Source organism: Chiloscyllium plagiosum, chromosome 27, assembly GCF_004010195.1.
Source record: "Chiloscyllium plagiosum isolate BGI_BamShark_2017 chromosome 27, ASM401019v2, whole genome shotgun sequence".
In the NCBI taxonomy this organism is placed as follows: Eukaryota; Metazoa; Chordata; class Chondrichthyes; order Orectolobiformes; family Hemiscylliidae; genus Chiloscyllium; species Chiloscyllium plagiosum.
The window spans coordinates 46,254,459-46,280,980 of NC_057736.1; the positions used below are offsets into that span (position 1 = coordinate 46,254,459).

At 43.0% G+C, this 26,522-nt stretch overlaps 1 protein-coding gene across 1 annotated transcript in view; it reads right to left on the reverse strand.

The window, feature by feature from the left end:
* Positions 1-24,826, reverse strand: part of col16a1 (collagen, type XVI, alpha 1) — a 357,671-nt gene extending 332,845 nt beyond the window's left edge. The window contains exon 1 of the mRNA XM_043717133.1: positions 24,461-24,826. The gene's annotated coding sequence lies outside the window, so the exon portion shown is untranslated. The remainder of the gene's footprint in view (positions 1-24,460) is intronic.
* Between the last annotated feature and the right edge of the window lie 1,696 nt (positions 24,827-26,522).

The window sequence follows — 26,522 nt, forward strand, 5'->3', positions numbered from 1 at the left end:
CTCCAATTTTGGTGTCATCTGCAAACTTACTAACTGTACCTCTTATGCTCGCATCCAAATCATTTATGTAAATGACAAAAAGTAGAGGACCCAGCACCGATCCTTGTGGCACTCCACTGGTCACAGGCCTCCAGTCTGAAAAACAACCCTCCACCACCACCCTCTGTCTTCTACCTTTGAGCCAGTTCTGTATCCAAATGGCTAGTTCTCCCTGTGTTCCGTGAGATCTAAGCTTGCTAATCAGTCTCCCATGTGGAACCTTGTCGAACGCCTTACTGAAGTCCATATAAATCATATGATGTATTCCTGCTTCTATTTTCTATGTTTCTGTGTTTCAAGATAGAACATCTACTTAAACACAAAAAATGTAGATCTAACATTATTGAACAGGCCACTAGAAAAGAAAAAGTGAAAATAAATTCTTAGTGCTGAGGATTTATGTCTTGCACCCACCAGTACAAACCCAAGAATGTCAAATGTCACTTGGTCATATTAATTTATACCACGAGACAAAAAAAAAAGGTGCTGATTGGTTCTCAAGTGGATTCTTATTATCTTAGGCATTGCCATGAAGAAAGTAACAGGTAACTAACAGGTATGGAAACTCATACATAAACCAGCTTGCCCGAGTTCTTAGAATCCCAAGTCTCTGGCAAATGAGAGTTTACTTCACAATTTATTGATTTAATTTCTTCAAAATAAAGCTCTATTTTAAGTATACTGCATGGCTTTTTTTTTTAAAATCCCCACCACGCAGAAACAGGCCAGTTGGCCCAAGTCTACACCGACCCTCCAAAGAGTAACCCACCCAGACCCATTCCCCTCCCCTATTACTCTACATTCACCCCTAGCCCGCGCATCCCTGAACACTATGGACAATTTAGTATGACCAATTCAACTAATCTGCGCATCTTTGGACTGTGGAAGGAAATTAGAGCACCCGGAGGAAACCCACGCAGACACAGGGAGAATGTGCAAACTCCACACAGACTGTCACCTGAGGCTAGAATCAAACCCAGGTCCCTAGTGCTGTGAGGCAGCAATGCTAACCATCGAACCATGCTGCTTTTTCATATCCTTGGTGAAAAGATTCTGCTGTGGATTTGCATTCTTCTTGTGACTTCTAAAAGTTTGTATTGTGCACATAGGCGAGACCTTGGAATCAGATTTTTAATGGGCCTAAAAGTATTGTAAATTGTTTGTCTGGTTAACTTTGTGGACCAATGTTGCGGAATGCTGGAAAACCAGCTAGCTTCTCAGTACTTGTGACTTAATGTTGTAACTTGAAGAGCAATCCCATGATGTTACCCTGTGGATTCAGCCAGACACTAAATTGTGATCAGACTTTTACCATTTTAAGTAGACCTTGAAACCCTCTGTTAATATTTCTGATCAACATTTCTTCTAGGTTTGCTTGCTTTTTAAATGTCCATATCTGAAAAATATTTCAGCTAGCTAAGCGTCTGAATTGATCTGGAGAAAGCCCTTCCGGATGAAGGGCTCTTGCCTGAAACATCGATTCTCCTGCTCCTCAGATGCTGCCTGACCTGCTGTGTTTTTCCAGCACCACGCTCCCAAATCTGAATTGATCTGTCTGACAAGTAAATTCACCTCATTCTGTTTAAATTCAGGGTCACTTTTGACTTTAAGTTCTTTTCTATGAATTAACCTTTTTCTTGTTGCTCCTTTAATGTCACCTGCTCGGAATCCTGGAACTCTCTCTCTAACAGCACTGGGAGTGTATCTATATTATAAGAACTGTAGCATTTAAGAAGACAGCTCACCACCACCTTCTCAAAAACAATTAAGAATGGGAAATCAAAGCTGATCAATTCAAGCTGGTCACATCCTGTGAAATAAATTCAGTTTTCTTTTCTTGGTGATACAGTTTTAACGTGGTCATCTATCAATGTTCTTTGCTTTTCTGTCAAGGGAAATCCTTAAGAACTTTGTTAAGAATATTTGAATTGGTGTCATTGGTCATCACTTGCTAAGGAATATGATTGTCTACCTAGGAAATTCCATGTCACTGGTCATGGGTTCTGTGGGTCCCTGTGTGGCTGATGAGCTTGATCCTAGAGCCATATCTCCCTCTGTACATTTGGCAGGTGTTTCCAGGTGGCTGAATTCATCCATGGACTTGAGATTGTTGGCATTCCTGTCTCTAGTTCCTTTACCATACTTACTTTTGCTGAAGGGTGTTCTCAAAACATTGTGTCTTTTCATGCAGGAACATCCTCCAAGTCAGTTTTTCTTGAATGAGGGTCTCCTATGGGTCTCCTATGTCCATGTTGTATTTCTTCAGGCAAGCCTTCCAGGGTCTTTGAAATGTTCCTTTGTCCTTCTCTCATTTGAGTGCCTTCCTTAAACTGGCCGAAAACGATTTGCTTTGGCAGTTGGGACACAGACATCCTAAGGATGTGATAGCCCAGTGGAGTTGGTTTCATATGATCCCAGTCTCAATGTTGGTCTTAGTGACTGCTTTCAGGAGAATGATGTTAGTAAACCTGTCCTTTCAGCTAGTGCTACAATATTCAGTTCAGAAGCCTGATACACATTTTTTTTATTTAACTAATTAATTGTTGTGCTTTTTGCCCTTTAACTGTGTTTGAGATTTGTCCAATTCTATCCTAACAAGGACTATCTCTTTATTAATCTTCTAATATTTTTTCTGAACACGTATCTTTCCAGTGTCAGTATTAGATAAAACAATTCCAGTCTCCTTCAAGGCATTTCTTTCATTTGATTCATCAAAACATTCTATGCTGCTGCTATTTGCTTCACCACACCTGACGTCTACTTTTCTTGCATTTTTAATTCAATCAGTTTTAATTCATCTCCAACTTTAATTATCTCTTATTTTTCTTTCTGGTACTTCAATGTACCTTTTAAAATCAGCAATCTGTGTTTCTGACTCTTCAGATTCACATTTAATCAAAGTATTAATTACCGTGGCAGAGTTACAGAAACTTGTGGAATCCTTTCAATCGCTTAGTTTTTCTTGTACTATTTCAGTTTCCTCAGGTTCCCAACAGGTTTTTCCAAAACCACGGGAGACAGCAGGACCTTCCTCCCAGCCAAGTAATTTCCTATTCAAAAATTCTACTCCAAAAATAGGCAAACTATGAATAAATTCTTTTATTCCAGGACTGGAAATAAAGCTCGGTTTTAAGTTAATTCTATACAAAGGATTGGATTGGGAAACAATTTCCATCAGTACTCATTTCAATACATTTTTCTTTAACATGCCTGGAGGAAAATTTGTGAATACTGTATCTATTAATTTCTTTGTATATTTGCTTGTGGACTAAAATGAGAAAATGACTGCTTCAAAAATCAAGTAATGTGGAAGGGATTGCTGCTCTTTTTAAAAACAAGTAACCTGACACTCATTGTAAGTGCTGTTTACACAGCTGATTGTTCAGGCAATGGGAGAGGTTTAATTGCAGACAAATGAGCACCCGGGTGTGTGTACAGAGAGATTTGGCCAGCAACAAGTAGCTGATTGGCCTCTGGAAAGGTGGACAAATATCAATGATAAAGACCTTCTGCCTGCCAACATCTATGTGATTGCCAGTCCAGTAGCTGAACAGCTTGTGGGTGTGAACAAGACCCTTTGGCCTCCTAGAAGGGGAGGTGGCATCTTCTCTGCAATAAAAAAAACCCAAAGTCTGAAGAAAGGTAGTTTGTTTTCCCTCACCAGTTGCTGTAAGCTGTGGCTTTGTAAGCTCCAATAAGCCAGTGAAAGTAGCTAGAGAAGGAGGATCGAGGGGCAACAAGTCCTGACAAGCCAAAAGGATCCTGTCAGCAAAGCCTATGAGTAGAGACCATTGAAATGCCTTCCACTTTTCCCTCTATCCACAACACCAATATTTTCTTGTCTGTCAGCATGTGTGCATTTGTTGTGTTGCCACAGTCTTACCAGACCTTAGGGGCTGCTTTCTTATTAGAGAGAAAAGACTGGTGGTGATTTAAACTGAGGGCCACCAGACCTCAGGCAAAGGAACAGGTTCAGAAGGAGAGTCCTTCATGGTAACCTCAAACCGGTGATAGGAACTGAACCCACACGGTTGGCATCACACTGCTCTATAAACCAACAAACGAAACTGATTCCCACATGTGTGCACAGGTGAGCTTTATAAGGGGCTACAGCTATACGATGACAGGTCCGTTAGCTGGAACCTCCTTGTTTGTAATAAATAACAGAAACCTGGACTGTACTTTCTGTCAAACCAGTTGTTAAAAAATCAGGAAACTGGAGAATTTGGTGCAACTCTTATAAATTATTTTATTTTTATGAAGTTTCTGGGAATAGCAGGGCTTGCTTCCCAGCACTACCCTAATGAGAGATAGCAAGTTCCCATTTGCTGCCAATTCAGTAACTGTATTCATCCTGTATCACTAAGATTTAGAACTGACCTCTCTGCCTCACCAGCCTAGACCTCACTATTAATCAGGAACGTTCCTAGTAGCGAAAGTAGGAGAACCCATCAGTTTGTGTAAACTTTTACTCAATGGAACAGTGCAATGTTACAAATGCTACAAAACATTGAGCCATCACAAGTCTTCATTTCATAATAAAAACAATGAGCTGGATTTTCCGCAGATCAGCGATTGCCAGATTGTTGCTGCACTCTGTCTTTTTTACATTGAGGGAGCTTCATATTTCTGGCAGGAGATTCCAATCAGGACTACCATGTGGAGACACATTTTAAATCTGACAGGTGGTCAATAGTGAAGGAGAGGCAAACCACACCCCATTTATCAGAACAGTGGTTGTCGTAATCTACGATTTAAAGACCCAGCATTAACACTTTGAATCGCCTGTGAATGGGTAAGTACAAACGGTAAACATGAGGTTAGGGTGCCAGGTCAGTGAGCTGCCAGGTATGTACAGTGCCAGGTGAGTCGGAAATAGGGTTGTACGTAAGCAGAATACCAGATGGGTTGGGGTAGGCTGACAGGAAATAGTGTACCAGGTGGGTACGGTGCCAGGGTGCAAGATCAGAAGGGATCTTGCACCCTGGAATGGAATGTTTTTGGAAAATCAAGAAGGATGGAAATCTCAGGTCCAAGAGAGGCAAAGCAGGGAAAAGTGGAGTGCGAGGGTAGGGTTGATGTAGATCCAGTAGTTGGGAGGTAGGGGGGGGGTTAGGTCCATGATGTATGGATGGAGTGGGTTTAGTATCAAGGTCCAGGTGGTATCAGGGTCTGGAAGAGATTTAGTGAGGTTTTTCAGGGAAGGGTGATTAGTTTAATATTTACCAGAGTTAGACCAGGCTTGTTAATAAGATGCATGTGAGATAACACTCCATCATCTGCTCCTACTTGTCTTTGTGACATTACAACCCTCCATGTGTGACCTTCCTAGTGGACACCAACTTTAAATTGCTCCTGTCACATCGACTCTTTTGACTTCGATTCAATCTTTGTGAATGTATATCACCAATCAAACACACGCTACCTCAGAATACAACAGGATCTTGACCAGATGGGCCAATGGGCCGAGAAGTGACAGGTGGAGTTTAATTCAGATAAATGCGAGCTGCTGCATTTTGGGAAAGCAAATCTTAGCAGGACTTACAAACACTTAATGGTAAGGTCCTAGAGAGTGTTGCTGAACAAAGAGACCTTGGAGTGCAGGTTCATAGCTCCTTGAAAGTGGAGTCACAGGTAGATAGGATAGTGAAGAATGGGGCTGTTTTCCCTTGAGAATTGGAGGCTGAAGGGTGAACTTACAGAGGTTTACAAAATTATGAGATGCATGGATAGGATAAATAGACAAAGTCTTTTCCCTGGGGTCGGGGAGTCCAGAACTAGAGGGCATAGGTTTAGGGTGAGAAGGGAAAGATATAAAAGAGACCTAAGGGGCAACATTTTCACGCAGAGGGTGGTAATATATGGAATGAGCTGCCAGAGGAGGTGGTGGAGGCTGGTACAATTGCATTTAAAAGGCATTTGGATGTTTTGTATGAATTTGGAGGGATATGGGCCGGGTGCTGGCAGGTGGGACTAGATCGAGTTGGGATATCTGGTCGGCATGGACGGGTTGGACCAAAGGGTCTGTTTCCATGCTGTACATCTCTATGACTCTAATTACATTTTCCCTTGCATAATTGCATAAATGTCTGGCTGTTGTTTCTGTTTTAAATTTCAACATTTTTGTCGTAAGCCTCTGGCACAAACTCATAGGAATTGTGGGTAGCAGCTTTTACCATATTACAGTCACCCGATTGTTCATTTTAAAGAGATGTCAATGTCCCCAAAGAAGTCTCGACAAACATATCTGCAATAATACATTCAGCTTTCTTTCAAACACTGCAGTGGTGTGGCAATTTTTTAAATGATTGAACTGAGGAACTAAGCAAATACTCCTCGCTAAATGAAAACCCGGAGTTAATCCTGATTCATCGTAGAGCTTTACCACTTCCCACTGTTTGCGTAGTCTAAATTTTTTTCCTGTTCTCTTCATAACTTTCTTTTCTGCCTGCATTTCTTTTACTTTTTCTTCCTTTTGGAAGTCAATGTTCTCCCTTTCTCTCCATGTTTGGAATTTCAACTTAATTTTTGTACTTCTCTTTAGTCCCTTTTGTTCTCCTTTTCTGTTTCAAATCAAAAAATTTTTTTCTAATTTGACTCCAATTCAAGGTATTTCATTTGCAGTTGAATTATTACTAACTTACTCAATTTTAGCACTCTCCTTTCCCTTCTCAAGGTTTAAGTTCTGAGCCAATGCTTAGTCAACCTCTGCCTTTTCAGCCCCAGCTTTGAAGTTCATCTCAAACTTCACTGCCATAGCTTTCAAACTGTTACAAGATACAAAGAGACATGTTTTCTCATCCAGAATTTTTTTGTATAACGTAAGTGGTTAGGCTGATGTAGCTGATGCTACATAAATTTAATAATTCATTGGAAAACTCTTTGGTGCAATTCCTATTTTTGGAAGGGTGACATGTCCAGGGAAGTACAGACCAGTCAATCAGCTTAATGTCAGTGGGAGCTAAACAATGGAATACTCTCTGCAGGAGAGAACAGATTACAAAAGGAAAAGTCTTTCTTGATCAACATTTCTTTGAGAATATAACAGACAGAATAGACAACATTAATGCAGCATTTGTAATTCACCTGGTTTTTCAAAAATCCTTCAGTAAGATGTTCCAAAACAGATTAATGAATAAGGTCAGAGAATTTGGAATCAGAAGGTAAAGTCTGCTTGGATTACTCACTGACTTCAGAACAGAAAACAAAGAGTGGGAGTGAAGGGTCAGAAGTTGTAAAGTTGTGTTCCATAAGAACCAGTGATGGGATCACTGCTGGTCACAATTTACTCGAATGATTCAGACTTTGGAATGAGAAACATAATTTTGAAATTAGTGGATGACATGAAACATGGAGGTGGAGGTCAGTCAATACTGAAGAGGACTACAACAAATTACAAGAAGACACTCATACATAGACAGCGTCAGCAAATAATTAGCAAATGAAGTTCCACACAATTAAATATGAGGGAGTAACACTTAAGAGTGTCACTTTGGTTGTAAGACTGAGTGTCACTTATCACTTGGAAAGTCCAAGTCTAGGTAGGGAAGAGGATCAAAGAGTAAAAATACATCAAACTGTAAAAATTGAGTGATACATTTGAAAAGTAGGGAAGCTTTATTAAATCTGTATTGAGCCTTAGTTAGACTTCACTTTGGAACTATTTGCAGTTCTGGTCACCACAGTGTAAGCAGCAGATAGAGGCACCAGAGGAAATCCCAGATTTACAAGGATGATAACAGAAATGTATGAGTAAGTAAATCAGGAGAGGATTGACAGACCATGGCTCTTTTCTCTTGACAAATGAAAGCCGTGGGAGGATCCAGTAGAGGTCATGGAAAGTTTGGGTCAAGTGGATATAGCAAGAACATTTCCATTTGTAGGGAAGAGCACAACTGGAGACCATCAGTATAAGGCAGTCACCAGAGATATCCAACATGGAATTCCGTCGAAAGTTCTATCCCCAAAGAGTGGTGAGAATGTGCAACTCACATGGAGTAGTTGAAGCAAACAGGATGGATGCATTTTAGGGAGAACCACACAACCATATATGGGAGAAGTGAGCTGATAGTAATGATGAAAGATTTAGGCAAGAAAAGGTGGGAGGAGGCTAAAGTGGTGCTATAGAATGATATTCATGTTATTTGAAATACCAGCTGGACAATGGAGGTTTAGACTACTCTGCTGCAGAGAAGGAACCAGTTGTTTTTCTCTTAAGATTCAAGGCAAAATCGATAGTGTGTGGTGTTCAATCTTTGTTTAGATAAGAGCAGGTAATTTATGGACAATCTGGATTTGATATTTGTGTGAGCCAAACTGGCACCACATGCTTTTGAGGTGAAAAAAAGTACCTGGCAATGGCTTTTGGATTGGTTTTTAAGTACAGCAAAAGGAGCAGTTGCATCTCAAACTGTCTGAACTCAAGGTTCGATCCTTCTCTTTCACCCTCAGCAAGTGGAAAAGCAAAATACCTAAAGACTCTGCAAACAGAAAAGTTTCTAACTCAAGTTAAAACAAGGGTGCAGTTGAGTAGCTACAAAATTCAGAAGAGCTGTGGTTGACAACAATGTGATGTTTTCTAGGAGAAAGTGAGGGCTGCAGATGCTGGAGATCAGAGCTGAAAATGTGTTGCTGGAAAAGCGCAGCAGGTCAGGCAGCATCCAAGGAGCAGGAGAATCGACGTTTCAGGCATGAGCCCTTCTTCAGCCCCGATTCCTGAAGAAGGGCTCATGCCCAAAATGTCGATTCTCCTGTTCCCTGGATGCTGCCTGACCTGCTGCGCTTTTCCAGCAACACATTTTCAACAATGTGATGTCATCAACAAAGACCAAAAAAAGCAACTGAGCGAAATCACCTCATTCCATCCCTTCGTGGTTTAGACTCTTGATTTTTAACTTGTTCGCTTTTGCTGATTTTGTCTCCTCACACTATTCCTGTAAAACTGTCTGTCCTATTGTGAATGTATGCGGGTATGTTTGGATTTGAAAGGGGCTGGTATGAGTTTGTATGTTAGTAATTAATGATACACTTTTGCCATTTGTTAAAGGATCAATTTCTATAGAATAAATCAGATTTTATTTTCTTCTCTATTAGTGAAACCTGGTGTGAATTTATTTTATCTTCAATCATGGTCACAGCGAGACATTCATCATTATGGTGGGTTAAACAAATTATCCTTACATTTTGATGACTTGTAGGATAGTGCAACTTGATTTGTAGAGCACTCTATTCCCATGAGGATTGTAACAGCCTATAAACACCAGGATAATCTAGCTGAACAGACTGTGTCTGTCCTGTAGATTCAATGATAAAACAGTCATTCCAGAGAGGTGCATGCAAAGTGACCCAAGTTCAGAACTAAATATTTCAGGTACTTGACTTTTAGCAGAGATAGATAAAATAGAAAAAGATTTAGGGCTGGTTGATTGTAAAGGAAGTGATTACTGAACAAAGAATAAAGAACAAAGAAAATTATAGCACAGGAACAGGCCCTTCGGCCCACCAAGCCTGTGCCAATCCAGATCCTCTATCTAAACCTGTTGCCTATTTTATAAGAATCTAGGAAGTGCTGGATGTCTTGAAATGCATAAAGGTGGATAAATCCCCAGGACCTGATCAGGTGTACCCTAGAATTCTTTGGAACGCTAGGTAAGATATTTGTGTCATCCAGAGTCACACGTCAGGTGCCACAAGACTGGAGGTTGGCTAACATGGTACCATTATTTAAGAAAGGTGGTAAGGACAAGCCAGGGAACTGTAGACCAGTGAGCCTGATGTCGGTGGTGGGCAAGTTGTTGGAGGGAATCCTGAGGGAGAGGATTTACACACATTTGGAAAGGCAAGGACTGATTGGGGATAGTAAAGATGGCTTTGTGCGTGGGAAATCATGTCCCACAAACTTGATTGGGTTTTTGAAAAAGTAACAAAGGATTGATGAGGGCAGACTGATGGACGTGATCTATGTGGACTTCAGTAAGGCATTCGAAAAGGTTCCCCATGGGAGACTGGTTAGCAAGGTTAGATCTCATGGAATACATGGAGAACTTGCCATTTGGATACAGAACTGGTTCAAGGGTAGAAGACAGAGGGTGGTGGTGGAGGGTTGTTTTTCAGACTGGAGTGCCACAAGGATCAGTGCTGGGTCCTCTACTTTACATAATTTATATAAATGGTTTGGATGTGAACGTACTAGATATGGTTAGTATGTTTGCAGATGACACCAAAATTTGAGATGTAGTGGACAGTGAAGAAGGTTACCTCAGATTACAACAGGATCTTGATCAAATGAGTCAATAAACTGAGGAATGACAGATGGAGTTTAATTTGGATAAATGTGAGGTGCTGCATCTTGGGAAAGCAAATCTTAGCAGGACTTATACGCTTAATGGTAAGGTCCTGGGGAGTGTTGCTGAACAAAGAGACCTTGGAGTGTAGGTTTATAGCTCCTTGAAAGTGGAGTCGTAGGTAGATAGGATAGTGAAGAAGGCGTTTGGTATGCTTTCATTTATTGGTCAGAGCACTGAGTATAGGAGTTGGGAGGTCATGTTGTGGCTGTACAGGACATTGGTTAGGCTACGTTTGGAATATTGCACGCAATTCTGGTCTCCTTCCTATCGGAAGAATGCTGAAAAACATGAAAGGGTTCAGAAACGATTTACAAGGATGTTGCCAAGGTTGGAGGATTTGAGCTAGAGGGAGGGCTGAATAGGTTAGGACTGTTCTCCTGGGAGCATCGGAGGCTGAGGGGTGACCTTATGAAGGTTTATAAAATCATCAGGGGCATGAATAGGACAAGTAGACAATGTCTTCTCCCTCGCGTGCGGGAGACCAGAACTTGAGTGCATAGATTTAAGGTGAGAGGGGAAAGATATAAAAGGGACCTAAAGGGGCAACTTTTTCATGCAGAGGAAGTGGTGGAGGCTGGTACAATTGCAACATTTAAAAGGCATCTGGGTGGGTATATGAATAGGAGGGCTTTAGAGGGATATGGGCCCAGTGCTGGCAAATGGAATTAGAATAGGTTGGGATATCTGGTTGGTATGGATGAGTTGGACCAAAGGGTCTGTTTCTGTGCTGTATATCTCTATGACTCTATGATCTATATCCCTCTGCTCCCTGCCCATTCATGTATTTGTCTAGATACATCGTAAATGAAGTTATTGTGCATGCCTCTGTCACCTCCGCTGGCAACATCTTCCAGGTACCCGCGGTAAAGAGAAGGATTCTTAGCTTAGAAAATCAGAAATATAATCAGCTTGGTTGGAGTTACGAAACAATCAACTGCAGAAAGCATTGGTGGAAGTAATTCATGAGCCTCCAATCAGTGTTTGTAATATAGAACAGAGCATAAATCAGGAAATATGAGGTGTCAATACAAATGAAAATACTGTAATCATGGGGGACTTTATTCCTCATGCAAACTGGGCAAATCAAATTAGAGGGAGTCCAGGGAACAATTTCACACAGCAGTATTTTGAGGAATAAAGAGACCTGGAGATTCAAGTACACAAATGATTAAAGATAGCAGCAGAGGTTGAAAAAGCGGTTAGGAAGGTGTATGGAATCCTGAGCTTGATAAATAATGCAAAAACAAGGCTGTTATAATGAACTTCTATAAAGCAGAGGCTAGACTCAAATGCTGTGCTGAGTTATAGACAGCACACAGTAGGAATAATGTGAAGGTTAGAGTCAAGAGTGTGGTGCTGGAAAAGCACAGCAAGTCAGGCAGCATCAGGATGTTGCCTGGCCTGCTGTACTTTTCCAGTACCATACTCTTGACTCTAATCTCCAGCATCTGCAGTACTCACTTTCGCCTATAATGTGAAGGTTTCAGAGAGATAGAGGAGAAAAGATTCATTTGGGTGGCTCGAGGAATGAGAGACTTTAGTTACAAGGTCAGTTGGGAGAAACAGGGCCTGTTTTACTTCGAGATGAGGCAGTTGAGAAGAGTTTTGTTAAAGTGTTTAAAATCATGAGAGGTTTCAACAGATTAAATAGGGAGAAACAATTCCCATCGGCAGAAGGGCTGATAACCTGAGGAACTGTTTTTTTTAAGCTGGTTGACAAATGAATCAAAGTCAACATGGCTTTAATGTGGCTAGTGGTGAGGGCCTGGAATGCACGGCCTGAGAACATAATTCAATTGTGGGCAATGGAGGGAGAGAAGCTCCTGAAGGGGGTATGGCTGCAGGACTATGGGAAAAGATAGCTGAGTGGAAGCAGCTGAACTGATCTTGTAGAGAGCATGCACAGACTTGACAGGTTGAATGGTCTCTTTTCACACTGTAAACTTTCTTCGATTCGATGAGCCAAGTGGAGACCACACTATTTTGGATCCATTATTGGGCAATGGCAAAGAGTTAATTAATGAGCTTGTGTAAATGGGCCTCTAGGGTTGGGTGACCAAGATTTAACCTTGAATCTGGATGTGATTTAGTTCAGTCTGACACTAGAGTCTGAACGCAGAGTACAACTTCAACACACACAACACCTGCAGAATCCCAAGGTGTGGAGGGACCTCGGGGTTTTGTTGGTATGTAGGTACAGCAAGGAACTAAGAAGGCAAATGGAATGCTATCTTTTAGTATGGGTGGAATTGAACATGAAAATAAAACTTTATACTTTAGTTATATGCAGCATTGGTGGGACCACATTTTGAACACTGTATTTTATGCAGTTTTGGTCTCGTTATTTCTGGAAGGATGGAAATGTATTAGAGGTGGCTTAGAGGAAGTTTACTCAGTTGATACCTGGAATGCGTGGATTATCTTATGAGAAAAGATTGGACTGACTGGGTTGGTTTCCACTGGGGCTTCGAAGAGTGAGGGGTGATTTAATTAAAGGATATAAGATGCTGGTTGGTCTTGACAAGGTGGATGTGGAAAAGATGTTTCCTCCCGTGGGTCAGTTCAGAATGAGGGGGCACTGATTAAAACTAGTTTTTCCCCTTTAGGACAGAGATGAAGGAAATTATTTGCTCTCAGAGGGTTGTATGATTTTGGCTCTCTCTGCCTCAGAAGGCAGTGGAGGTGGAAACATTAATCATTTTAAGGGAGAGATGCCTGACAAGAATGTAAATTTATTGGGAATGTAGAAATTGAAATGCAAATATCTCAGCCATGATCTTCTTGAAGGGTATACCAGGATCGAGGAACAGAGTCAAGATTAGAGTGACAGGTCATGAGGATGGTGCTGAGCTGGAAGGTTGGAACTGGGGTAAGGTAGGGGAAGGGAAATGAGGAAATGGTGAAGTCCACATTGACGTCATGAGGTTGAAGGATCCTGAGTCGGAAGATGAGGTGTTCTTCCTCCAGGCACGTGTGTCCCAGAGATCTTCTCTGAAGCGCTCTGCGAGTAGGTGTCCCATCTCCCCAGTGTAGAGGAGAAAGCGTCAGGAGCAACAGATACAGGAAGTGACGTGTGGAGCTGCAGGTGAAACTTTGACAGATGTGGAAGACTCCTTTGGGGCATTGAATGGAGGTGAGGGGGGTGGAGGTGTGGGCGCAGGTTTTGAATTCCTGCGGTGGCAGGACAGGAATTGTGGAAATGTGGAATTGCAAAACTTGCGCCCACACTTTCCCCCTCACCTCCGTCCAACCCGCAGACTGCTTCAGAGAACATCTCTGGGACACCCGTACCAATCAACTGCACCAGCCCGTGGCTGAACACTTCAACTCCCCCTCCCACTCTGCCGAGAACATGCAAGTCCTGGGCCTCCTCCATCGCCACTCCCTTATCACCCGACGCCTGGAGGAAGAACGCCTCATCTTCTGCCTCTGGATCCTTCACCCCCATGGTATCAATGTGGACTTCACCAGTTTCCTCATTTCCCTTCGAGGAACAGCCTATTTTTGCTCCTAATTCATGTGTGTGTGTGAATCTCAAATCTAAACCAGCAAAACTATGTAACTACGCGGGGCAGGTTGGCTCAGATAGATTGGGAAAATACATGATGAGTTTTGACAATAGATAATCAATAACCAGTATTTCAAATATTAGAACACAATTTGATGCAAATGTACATTCCTTGAGGACACAAAAATCTCAAAAACCTTAGATCGAGTGTGAACCTTATAGTATAGCAGAGGAGATTAGCTTTCATTTGTCATTTTTACCATACACAACGGAAACAGTAAAAATGACCGAGGGTGCTACATGGACAGCACAATAGTACACAGCATAAAGTGCATAAGAAGTGAAAAACACACAAGTTACAGTGTAATAGAAGAATGATAAATAATTGAAATGTTTCTCACAGCAATACAAAGTTGTGCAAAGAATTTCAGACAGGAAAGAGTCCGATCATACTGTGTTAAGGAGCCTGATGGCTGGGGAGAAGAAATTGTTGCACAGTCAGGCTGTGAGAGAATGAATGCTCCGGTATCTCCTGCCAGATGGCAGGAGGGAGAGGAGTTTGAGTGAGGGGTGTTTGGGGTCTTCCACAATGCTCTTAGCCTTTCGGATGCAGCATGTGGTGTAAATGGCTATAATGGAGTGAAGAGAGACCCCGATGATCCTTTCAGTTGTCCTCACTGTCCGTTGTAGGGTCTTACGATCAAGACAGTGCAAATCCCAAACTAGGCACCAATGCAGCAGCTCAGGGTACTCTCAATGAACCCTCTGGAGAATATGGTTGAGGGTGGGCTTTCCTCAATCTATGCAGAAAGTAGAAACGCTGCTGGGCTTTCTTGGCCATGGAGCTGGTCTTGAAGGTCAAGGTGAGATTCGCTGCCAGGTGTACACCAAGAAATTTGGTGCTTTTCATGATCTCCCCGGGGGAGCTGTCGATGTCCAGCGGAGAGTGATTGCTCCGTGCCCTCCTGAAGTCAACAACCATCTCTTTCATCTTGTCCATGTTCAGAGACAGATTGTTGGCTCTGCACCAGTCCGTTAGCCTCTGTACGCTGACTCATCATTCGTGCTGATGAGACTCACTGCAGTCGTATCATCAGTGAACTTGATGATGTGATTCAAGCTGTGCCCCACTGCATAGTCGTGTGTCAGCAGGTGAACAGCAGTGGACTGAGCACACAGCCCTGTGGGGGGTGCCCGTGCTCAGTATGATGCTGTCCCAATTCGGACTGACTGAGGTCTCCCAGTCAGCAAGTCCAGGATCCAGTTACAAAGGGAGGTATTTAGGCCCAGCAGACTCAGCTTCAGGTGCTGAGGAATGCTAGTGTTAAATGCAGATCTGAAGCCTATGAACAGTAATCTGTTGTAGGTGTCCTTCTTCTCCAGGTGAGTGAGGGCCAGATGGAGAGTGGTAGAAATGGCATCACCTGTAGAGCAGTTGGGTTTATATATGAACTGCAAGGTGTCCAGTGAAGGGGGCAGCAGAGTCTTAATATGCCTCATCACGAACCTCTCGAAACACTTCATGATGATGGGTGTTAGTGCAATGGGGCGTTGTCATTCAGACAGGTTGCTGAAGACATCTTCAGCACAGGGACTATGGTATTGGCCTTGAAGCAAATTGGAACGATGGTGCAGCTCAGGAAGATGTCCATGAGAACATCTGCCAGTACGTCAGGGTATCCTCTGAGCACTCTGAGGACTTACCTGGCCCTGCAGCCTTATGTGGATTGATTCTGCGTAGGGTGTTGCTCACATCGGCCATGGTAAGACACAGTATCTGGTCATTGGGAGGGGGAGGACTTCCTCACTGCCATGTCATTTTGTGCCTCAAACTTTGCATAAAACTTGTTCAACTCATCCGGGAGAGAGACATCCCCAGCACAAGCAGACGATTCCGGTGATGGCCTCGATGCCCTTCCACATGCTCTGTGTATCACCGCTGTCCTGTGTATTCTCTGTGCGTGTGCATGCTTTGCCTATTTGATGGCCTGGGTCAGGTTGGCCCTGGCTGTTGTTAGGGCCACCATGTGATCTGCTCTGAAGGCGGAATCACGGGGCCTCAGCAGCGCACACGCCTTTGCGGTCATCCACGGCTTCTGGTCGGGGTGAGAAGAGATGGTCGTGGACACAGTGACGTTGTCAATACACTTGCTAATGCTGCAAATCACCGATGCTGTGTACTCCTCTGAGTTTATGGCGGCACCACTGTTTCCACCTCCCTGAACACATGCCAGCCAGCGCACTCAAAACAGTCGGCCGGGTTTTCACCTGCTTCTGAACCGGTTTGACATGTCTGATGAGCAGTGTGTATGCTGGGATTAGCATAACAGAGATGTGGTCTGAGGAGACGAGGTGGGGCAGGGGCTCTGCCCTGTACGCATTGGGGATGTTTGTGTAAATCAGATCCAGCATGTTCTCCCCTCTCGTTGCAAAGTCCACATGCTGATGGGATTTAGGGAGCACAATCTTGAGATGCACATGGTTGAAATCTCCAGCAACAATAAACAGTCCGTAGGGATGTGCGTTCTGCTACAAGGAACAGTAAACCCGAGAACTGAGATGATGCTAAAATTCTTCAAAGGAAGAACAAGGAATTGATAAGAAAAGAGAAAACAGATTACAACTGCAAACTTGCAAGAAATATAAAGTCAGATTTCAAATTTTATAATAGATACATAAATAGGAGTTTAGTGAAAGTAAATGTGGGAGCATTAGATGCAGAGATAGTGGAATTATAGTGAGATTAAGGAGCATTAAACAATACTCAGTGACAGACGTTCAGTGTGGAGTCAGAAACCAGACAGCCCGATTATTTCCAAGTCAGGGATCCACTCCTGTGCTCCAACTGCATTGGGGGTGAGCTTGGTGCCTAATTGTTGGTGCCAACCATCTCCAGAAGGCAACAGCTGGTTGACTGGCATCAGTAGCAAAAGTTGACACAAACCTGGCCGAGGAAAGCTCCTCAATCCACCCATATTAATAATAGACACTATAGTGGCTAAGGACAGCTCAATCTGTCCATATCATTAATAGACACTATAGTGGCTAAGGACATCTCAATCTGCCCATATCATTAATAGACACTATAGTGGCCAAGGACAGCTCCTCAATCTGCCCATATCATTAATAGAAACTACAGTGGCCAAGGACAGCTCCTCAATCCGCCCATATCATTAATAGAGACTACAGTGGCCAAGGACAGCTCCTCAATCCACCCATATCATTAATAGAGACTACAGTGGCCAAGGACAGCTCCTCAATCCACCCATATCATTAATAGACACTATAGTGGCCAAGGACAGCTCCTCAATCCGCCCATATCATTAATAGACACTATAGTGGCCAAGGACTGATCCTCAATCCGCCCATATCATTAATAGACACTATAGTGACCAAGGACAGCTCCTCAATTGGCCCATATCATTAATAGAGACTACAGAGGCCAAGGACTTGGCCCATATCATTAATAGAGACTACAGAGGCCAAGGACAGCTCCTCAATCTGTCCATATCATTAATAGACACCATAGTGACCAAGGACAGCTCCTCAATCTGCCCATATCATTAATAGACACTATAGTGGCCAAGGACAGCTCCTCAATCTGCCCATATCATTAATAGAGACTATAGTGGCCAAGGACAGCTCCTCAATCTGCCCATAGTATTAATAGAGACTATAGTGGCCATATAGGTAAACTAAACACTGCACTGCACTTGGCCCAAACTGTTGAGGCAACACAGTGACTCAGTGGTTAGTACTGCTGCCTCACAGCACCAGGCACCCAGGTTCAATTCTACCCTTGGTTGACTGTATGTGTGGAATTTGCACTTTCTTCCTGTATCTGCGTGCGTTTCAATGGGTGCTCTGCTTTCCTTCTACAGTCCAAAGATGTGCAGGTTAGGCGGATTGGCCATGGAAAATGTTGGGTTATCAGGTGTGGGTTTGGGTGGGATGCTCTTCGGAGGGTCGTTGTAGATTCAATAGGACAAATAGACTGCTTCCACACTGTAGGGATTCTATGGTTTTGTCCTATAAAATGACTGTTTTCAACAAATAAAAATAAACGAGCTGATCTTCCTGTAATGTACCCGACAGTGGGGGCTCATGTATGCCAGGCTCTTCTATTTCATCCAAATCTCCCAAACTCAGTAACAAAGGGTTTAATGATTATTTCATTAAAAGTGAATAGGTTCCCATTCCCTCTCTCCACACTCAATCTGAAAATGGGGACCTATCCCAGAGGCACTGGCATCCAAAGGACATGCTACCAGACCATGGTTTTTAAATCACCACCATACACCAAGTGCTGCCAATATCTGAAAATCCAGCTTAGTATTTGTCTTCAAGAAACAGACAGAAACATCCCAGCAATAATATCGAAGCAAGGCTCAGTAAGAATGAGGAACTTGAACAAATCAGAATCAATAAAGAAATGTTAGTGGAAACATTAATGGGAATAAATGGTGCCAAATCATCTATGTCATAGTCATAACTTTAAATCTGGACTGTAATCTGTGTTGAATTTTCTGGAACTGATGCCTCCTTTAAAGTGGATATTAGATAGCTGCCAATACAGTTTTAAAGGGTAATGTGAATTCTGAATGACAAATTATCTCAATCTTCCAAAGGGTTCCTAACTGTTTGATCTTGTGTTGGGTGCCCCATTGAATGGACACATCAAGCAAAACCTGTCTGTGGATTTTGAATCTTCTGTTGGTCTACATATCCAAAACTCAAAATGGGTGGGTTTCCGAACCCACTAACTCAGAGCTCAGTACTTAACAAAACACAGTGTCTGACACCAGTCATTCATTAGACAGTATGAACGGCCACCAGCCCCTCTCCAATGTGTGACAACATCTTCAAACTTTAAATCAGTCTGGCTGGACAAGAGCAGTGTCAGCCATCTTCATGAAACTGATCAGAGATAACAAATCTCATTCCCCCAAGAAAGTGGGCAATATTGGCGGGGTGGGGGGAAACAGTCAGTCTACAAGTTAGCAGGTCAAAATGGGTCTTTCCTCCAGCCATTAGAACCGAATCCTGCAAGAAATCCGTCAATCTGTCAGTGTAAGAAGGACTCATTAACCTTCTCCAGTAAAACTCAATCTGTCAGTCATTAATTTGAGAGGAAATTCCAAGACTTCCAACTTACATTCATCTCTGTAGAACGACAAGAGCAAACCTATCCAGGCCTGCAACATACTTGTTAAAGGATTGAAACATTCAGACGAACAATTTACATCTGATACTTCTGCTAAAAACTCTGGAAGCCAATTGTACTGTGTGTGAAAGGGTCTACATGAGTATCCATGTGCTCATGAGAGCGTGTGTGACTGTATGTGTTTAAGTCTGTGTGTGAGGCGATGTATTTGCATGTGCTTGTTAGTATGTGTGGGTGTGAAAGTCAGTGCATGTGTGCATGAGTTAGTGTGTGAATATGCATATGTTGTGTGAATGAGTCTGTGTGTGAGAGATACTATGTTCTGGAATGTTTACATTTTGGGGTATTATTTGAGTATACATGATATTTTCTTCTGATTTTTAAAAATTCCTACATGGGATGTGGGCATCGGTGGTTAGCCCATCTTTAATTGCCCAGAGGGCAGTTAGGAATCAACTATATTGTTTTGGGTCTGGAGTCACATGTAGGCCAGACTGGGTAAAGATAGTAGTTTCCTTCCCAAAAAGACACAGAGTCATAGAGATGTATAGCATGGAAACAGACCCTTCAGTTCAACTTGTCTATGCTGACTAGATATCCTAAATTAATCTAGTCCCATTTGCCAGCACTTTGCCCATATCCGTCTAAATCCTTCCTATTCATATACCCATCCAGGTGCCTTTAAATGTAATTGTACCAGCCTCCACCACTTCTTCTGGCAGTTCATTCCATGCACGCACCACCCTTTGCATGAAAACATTTCCCCTTGGGTCCATTTCAAATCTTTCCCCTCTCACCCTAAACCTATGCCCTTTAATTCTGGACTCCCCCAACCCAGGGAAAAGATCTTGTCTATTTACCCTATCCATGCCCCTCATGATTTTATAAATCTGAGTTAATTAGATGGATTTCAATGACAATTGATAATGGTTTCACAACATTAGACTCTTAATTCCAGATTTTTATTGAATTTGAATAAATTTCTGCCATGGCTGCATTTGAACCCAGGTCCCCAGAACATTATCTGGGTTTCTGGATTAACTGACTAGCAGTAACACCACTTGGCAATTGCCTCCCCTAAAACTAACCCAAAATGCTGATCTGTGTTTATTATTAAAAATTGCAACCTGTGCTAATGTTTAAAACATTCCCTGTGAACCACAGGTTATTTTAGACACTTGGGACAAAAGGGGAAACATTATCCCATCATCTCCTTCTCTCAAAAGGATCACCCAGTCTTAACCACCTGCATCCCAGTGTTTTCAAAGCCATAGCTACTGAGACAATGGATGGATTGGAGATGAACTTCCAGAATTCTTGAGATTCCAGAACAGACCCCAAAGCAGATATGAAGTTGGTTGAGCGACAAGAAACACAAAGTGATGGTTAGTGAAATAGATGAAGTGACATAGTGGCATTGCTCAGGGGTCAATATTAAATGCACTGCACTTTTGATCCATATTTTGATGGCTCAATGGTTAGCATGCTGCCTCATAGCACCAGGGATCCAGGTTCGGTTATCCCATCATGTGACTGTGTAGAGTTTGCACATTCTCCCCATGCTGGCATGGTTTTCCTCTGGGTGTTCCTGTTTACTCCCACAATCCAAAGATGTGCAAGTAGATGGATTGGCCAAGCTAAATTCCTGAGTGTTCAGGGATGTGTAGGTTAGGTGGAGTGGCCATGGGGAATGCAGGTGTTACAGGTATAGGGTGGGGAGTGATGAAGATGGGTGGAATGCTCTTTGGAGGTTGGTGTGGACTCAGTGGGCTGTTTTTGTAAGAGAGAAGAAGGTTAAGAGGTGACTTAACAGAGACATACAAGATGATCAGAAGATTAGATAGGGTGGACAGTGAGAGCCCTTTTCCTCGGATGGTGATGGCTGGCATGAGGGGGCATAGCTATAAATTAAGGGGTGATGGATATAGGACAGATGTCAGAGGTAGGTTCTTTCCTCAGAGAGTAGTAGGGGAGTGGAATGCCCTGCCTGTAACAGTAGTAGACCCGCCAATTTAAGGGCATTTAAATGGTCATTGGATAAACATATGGATGATGATGGAATAGTGTAGGTTAGACGGGCTTCAGATTGGTTTCACAGGTCAGCAACGACATCGAGGGCTGAAGGGCCTGTACTGCGCTGTAATGTTCTATGTTCTACAAAAAGTGATCAACAAAATTTAATGCAGAGAAATGTGAAGGCTTCATTTTGGTCGGAAGAACAAAGACAGGCAATGTGACATCAAGGCTAAGTTATGATAAACCTTTACCAAAACATGAGTTCAGCCTCATCGGGAGTACAGCATTTGATGCCAGGTACTGTACTTTAAGAAAGATATGGAGACTTTGGAGAGGTGGTACAGAAAGAATGATCCCCAGGATGCGGGTCTTCAGTTTTGAGGATAGATTGGAGCAGTTGGAGTCATCTCCTTCAAGAAGACAGGTTGGGGTGAGGTTTGATGTTCAAGAAGATAATGTGTCTTCATATTGTTTCCATTGGGGGAAGGGATCAAGACACAGACCTAAGATGCTTAACAATAGAATCAGAGGGGCGGAAGACACTTTGTAATGCAGGGCGTGATGAAGGCCTGAAATACACTGCCTGAGAGCGTTTAATCATGCCTAAAGAAAATAATTAAACAGGGCATTGATGAGGCCACTAGTGTGTGAAGAGTTAGCCTCCTGAACTCACAAATGCTCTACCTGCTTAAAGTGAGTGTGACAAAGGTTGACAACGCTGCTTCTAGGATGAGGGGATTGTCCTGTTAGGAGAGAGTATCGGCTGAGCTGATATTTCCTGGAGTAGTAAAGGGTGAAAGGGGATTTAATTGAAACTTATCAAACTTCTGAGGGGCTTCAGAGGATATATGCTGAGAAATGTTTCCACCATTGGTAATGTTACTGAACTAGTCATCCCAAAGCCCCATGCTACTGTGTTCTAGGAATATGAGTTCAAATCCCACATTGCCAGATGGTGAAATCTGAATCTAGTAAAATCTGGAATAAACTATCGTATGTCAACTGTCAATTGTCAAAGGAAATCTGCCACCTTTATCTGGGCTACAAGTGGCTCCAGACATACAGCAATATGGTTAACTATTAATTGCCCTCTGGGCTCAGCAATAAATGGTGGCCTAAACCAAGGATGTTCATATTTCATGAATTTGAAAAACCCCACAGGATCACAGTATCAGAATAGACTGTCATCTACTGAGGACAGGGATGAAGTAAGTTTTCTCCATTCAGAAATTGACAAAACCTTTGGTAGTCCCTACCCCAGAGAGCTGTAGAAGCTCAATCACGAGTATATTTAAGACAGTTTAGTTGGTATTTTGGTAACTGTGGGCTATTGGGATTTGAGGTAGAGGTCAGCCATGATTTTGCTGAATAGTGGAGGTAGCTCAAAGAGCCACATGATCTACTCCAGCCCCTGTTTCTTCAGTTCACCTGTGTCCACAAGCACTGGCTCATCTGGGGAGGAAACATGGTGGACCACGACATACTTTAGGGCTCAATAAATTTCTTTGTTGCAAAGTTAACTCGGACTGTAGGGAAGGGTTAAACCTAATTTGGCAGAAGTGGAAAACCAGATGAAGCATTAGAAGGAGAGAGGAACACAGCACACTGGCAGAGACAACAAATGTTGGAATAGCTTCCATCCGGCTACTAGTTCAATTCCCATTTGTTTGTTCTGCAGTGAAGATCTTCAGTATTGCTGAAAATAGACACCATTTGTTGAAACTTTTCATCTTATATTCATCAGCTCAATTCTCAAGGAAACCCAAAGTAAGGGGAAAATGACATCTATACCATATGAAAGGCTTAGCATGTACACTCAGTTGATAGAGATGTTGTCGTACAGAATGTACCAGTTAATGTCAACTGACAGTTAACTGCCAACGTAAAAACAATGACTACAGATGCTGGAAACCAGATTCTGGATTAGAGTGGTGCTGGAAAAGCACAGCAGTTCAGGCAGCATCCCCAGCACCACTTTAATCCAGTTAACTGCCAAGACTTATGTAAACTTTAAACCAAGCAAGTTGACTCTGATTGATCATTTAATTGTTCTGAGAAATGCAGCAGAGAATGGCTTTCACCTATTCTGTTGAGTTGAAACAGGCACATCAAGTTTGCATGTTCTTCCTGTCTGCAATGAACACGGCCCTATATAGCACCACAGCACTCCTGAATGCACCACAGCACTCCTGAATGCACCACAGCACTCCTGAATGCACCCAGCACTCCTGAATGCACCACAGCACTCCTGAATGCACCACAGCACTCCTGAATGCACCATACTGCAAGAGCGACTGACAGTCCTATTATGGTTGTCAATGTCATTCTTTGCACATTCTACCGGCCCAGCACCCAGTTAAATGGTGACACATTCCCAGGGCCCAATATAAGTAATGGCTTAGCCCTGTGCCCTGTATAATATTGACACACAACAGGGTCCTGCCTGAATAATCACACGCTCACAAGGCCCAAGATAAGTACTGACCCACAGCCAGGACTCTGTGTAAATTGTGACATACATCCGGGGTCCTGTGCAAATACTGACACCTATGCAGCCTTGTATAAATATTGACACATGGTCCTGGGGTCTGGCATAAATACTGATACACTCCAGGGTCCTTTGTAAATATTGACACACTCTTGTATTTTGTGCAAATTTTGATTTACTCTTGAAGTCTTACCTACATGTTTGATACACTCCCCGGTCCTGTGTAAATATTGACATACACCGAGGGTCCAATGTAAATATTACCCCACATTCCTGTGTATATATTGATACATACATCTCGGGTGCTTTGTAAATATTGACACACTCCCGGAGTCATGTATAATTATTGACACATATGTTTAGGGTCCTATGTAAATATTGGCACATATATTCCGGGTGCTTTGTAAGTATCCTTCCAGATATTGCTGTACAAACATCCCTACGCTTTGTCGCCAATTTTGGTGGGAATCGTTCGGAGGTGAGTCAGTATGGATTGTGGTTTCATCAATTAGCTTTTCTTAAATGAAATGTCTTCATTCAGACAATACCGTTCACGCCAAAGCCTCAATCCCTCGCGCCAGAAGGGATTTTGAGAGAAATTCCATCACCTTGTCACCCCGCCCTGGTCTCTATCAATGATCACATCCCACTTTCCTGGGACTCGCTCCCAGTGCAGTTCCCCGGGAGAGACTCGGGGCCCTTTCCCTTTTACAAAGGCAGAAACCAACAGACACTCAGTCAACTGGATTGACAAACCTTCCCACAATGAGCAAGCCGAAACTCAAAACTAAACAAAACATTTAAAACTAAAAAGACTACCGACTTCATTGCAAAACACGAAGACAATTCGATCAGCGGGCAAGTTTACAAATACAAAGAAAAGTTGTTTCAAAGGTTACCTTGAAATAAAAGTGAGAGTGCTTCAGGCTCCAATTCCCCGTGAATTTAGTGGGGTGGGTTTAAGGTATGTGTCTGGGACTTCTCTCCCCTCAAAACCTACACACAGGCAGACAGACCTGCTTCTCTCATTCACCCTCTGAACTGATTCCGTCTCAGCTTCCCGGGGGGGGCTCCTGTTAATTACTTGGCTCTGGGAGGAGGAACCACGACCCCCCTCTCCCTCCCACTCTTTGTGAGTACACTCAGACTCGCCCAGACAGGAGCTGCAGACTCCGGGGTCCCGGGTCAGAATGATACAGTCCCGGGACGTGCAGGCATGTCACCCGCTTCCCTTTCAAATAGATTCCGCAACAATATGGACAACAACATAGGAAAAAAAAAGGAAAGAAAATGTCCACAAACTTTCTTTGCTTTCCCAGTCTGGCTGCATGTGCTGACGGTCGATGGCGAGTTCAAACTCACATCTGGTTTAAAGATTGAGTTGGCGGCGCATTGTGGAGGCGGGATAATTTTAACTGGATCCAGTACGGCCAGTGGAAGTTGGAAATATCCTGGTCCCTGGTCCATGCACATCTCCTGACTTGGCCGCAATCACCTTTGAGGTGACTCCTGTCCCAAAGGCTCCCATCAACTCAGATTGTCCCTGAAATAACCACCGACCGTCTGCACTAACGGATGTTGGCGATCTGAAATAAAAGCGGAAAGTCCTGCTGTTCTGAATAAGAATGGGAATGTATTTTTCTCTCCACAGACACTGCCAGACCTGCTGAGTTTCTCCAGTACTTTCTGCTTTTACTTCAGACCTTCACATCTTGAACGTGCTGGAAGTGGCTGACTATCTCAGACTGATATCTAGCCAGAGGAACCATCTCAGCTCTAAAAGACTGGCTTAACAAATATTTGAACCCTCCTTTATTCCACTGACCCGGGTCTCGCACAGGTTCTTCTCAACACTGTCCCCTGACTGAGGGAGTCACTTTGACCACTGTCTTTCCAAACTCACATTCAAATGGATTCCACAACAATATGAATAACTATTCGACAAAAAAAAATCCAGGCATCACTGTCTTCTGTTCCGGTTTTGTAATCTTCCTCATCCCATTACAACCCTGGCTGTTACCTCCTCCAGAATGTACTGGCCAAAATCTTTTGCATGGCACTCTCTCTCTCTCTCTCTCTTCCTCTCTCCCTTCTGCTGCTTCAGACTAATTTAACTGACCACACTAACAGTCAGCTCCTCCACAATTGATTTGACATTACTCTCTAAGACTGGCATGGCTTTATAAATGTTGGAGATGTGGCTCAGACAAATCGATTATATATTACCTGAAGGAAGCTTGAGAGAGGTGCTTTTGAGAGTTCATTTTCACCGAGTGCTAAATGGCTACAGTTCTGGAGAACCGACATGTTGTGCTTTCAATAAGCAGTGTCAGATAATATGGAGATTCAGAATGGGGCATACATGTACAATGTGGGTTAGTCTTCAAGTTTTAGAATAGAATAGAATAACATCTGTTTAGGTAAGTTACTTGAGAAGATTCTGATTTAAGATGTACATGCATTTGGAAAGAGGAGTCAGCATGGCTTTGTACGTGGGAGATCATGCCTCACAACTTTGTTAGAGTTCTTTAATGAAGTGACCAGGAAAGTTGATGAGGGCAGGGCAATAGGCATAGTCTATATGGGTTTCAGCAAGACCATTGATAAGATTCCACAGAGTAGACTGCTCTGGAAGGGGGAGCTGGCTAGTTTGATACATAATTGGCTTGATGGTCGGAAGCAGAGAGTGGTAGTAGAAGGTTGCTTGTCAGACTGGAAGCCTGTGACGAGTGAAGTGCCTCAGGGGATAGAACATAGAACAATACAGCACAGAACAGGCCCTTCGGCCCATGATGTTGTGCCGAACATTTGTCCTCGCTTAAGCACCTATCCATGTACCTGTCCAATTGCCGCTTAAAGGTCACCAATGATTCTGACTCTGCCACTCCCACAGGCAGCGCATTCCATGCCCCCACCACTCTGGGTAAAGAACCTACTCCTGACATCCCTCCTATACCTTCC